The following is a 1,630-nucleotide window of genomic DNA, read 5'->3' on the forward strand; positions in this document are numbered from 1 at the left end:
GCATTCCAAGCCCTTTCAGGCCACTTGGTCTTACAATGAACCATTTGATTCTTGGCCTTCATGGTGTCATAATGGTTCCTTGTTTCTATAGGTCCCCATGCTGTCACAGTTCATCCGTGGTCCTTTTGCGCCCCCTGGTGTCAATAGGGATTCTGAGATTAATAGCCTCCATTCTGTCACAATGGTTCCTTAGTTTCCTTAACCCCTTTGGTGTCTCAATGCATCCCTTGCCCTTTCAGGCCACTTGATGTCACAATGAATCATTTGATTCTTGGCCTCCAAGATGTCATAATATTTCCTCGCTTCTACTGATCAACATGCTTTCAGAATTCATCCCTGGACCTTTTACAACCCCTGGTGTCACAATGGATCATTAGATTGTTAGCCTCCATTGGGTCACAATGGATCCTTGCTTCTCTTAACCTCTGTGGTGTCACAATGCATCCCATGCCCTTTTAGGCCACTTGATGTCACAATGAATCATTTGATTCTTGGCCTCCATGGTGGCATAATGGTTCCTTGCTTCTATTGGGCCCCATGCTGTCACTATTAATCCCTGGCCATTTTGCGCCCCCTGGTGTCAAAAGGGATCATTAGATTGTTAGCCTCCCTTGGGTCACAATGGTTCCTTGTTTCTCTTAACCTCTGCGGTGTCACAATGCATCCCATGCCCTTTTAGGACACTTGATGTCACAATGAATCATTTGATTATTGGCCTCCAAGGCGGCATAATAGATCCTTGCTTCTATTGGTCCCCGTGCTGTAACAATCCATCCCTGGCCCTTTTTATACCCCTGGTGCCACAAGGGATCATTAGATTGTTAGCCTGCATTGGGTCACAATGGTTCCTTGCTTCTCTTAACCTCTTTGGTGTCACAATGCATCCCATGCCCTTTTAGGCCACTTGGTCTTACAATGAACCATTTGATTCTTGGCCTTCATGGTGTCATAATGTTTCCCTGTTTTTCTTGGGCCCCATGCTGTAACAATTCATCCCTGGCCGTTTTACAACACCTTGTGTGACAAGGGATCATTAGATTGTTAGCCTCCATTGGGTCACAATGCATCCTTGCTTCTCTTAACCTCTGTGGTGTCACAATGCTTTCCATTCCCTTTTAGGCCACTTGATGTCACAATGAATCATTTGATTCTTGGCCTCCATGGTGTCATAATAGTTCATTGTATCTACTGGGCCCCATGATCTCACAATTCATTCCTGGCCCTTTTGCGCCCCCTGGTGTCAAAAGGGATCCTGGGATTATTAGCCTCCATGGGGTCACAATGGATCCTTGCTTCTCTTAACCCCTGTGCTGTCACAATGCATCCCATGCCCTTTTAGGCCACTTGATGTCACAATGAATTATTTGATTTTGTTCTCCACGGTGGCATAATAGATCCTTGATCTATCGGTCCCCGTGCTGTAACAATTCATCCCTGGCCCTTTTAGGCCCATTGGTGTCACAAGGGATCATTAGATTGTTAGCCTGCATTGGGTCACAATGGTTCCTTGCTTCTCTTAACCTCTGTGTTGTCACAATGCATCCCATGCCCTTTTAGGCCACTTGATGTCACAATGAATCATTTGATTCTTGGCCTCCATGGTGGCATAATAGATCCTTGCTTCCATTGG

This window comes from Cinclus cinclus, unplaced genomic scaffold (genome assembly GCF_963662255.1).
Source record: "Cinclus cinclus unplaced genomic scaffold, bCinCin1.1 SCAFFOLD_40, whole genome shotgun sequence".
In the NCBI taxonomy this organism is placed as follows: Eukaryota; Metazoa; Chordata; class Aves; order Passeriformes; family Cinclidae; genus Cinclus; species Cinclus cinclus.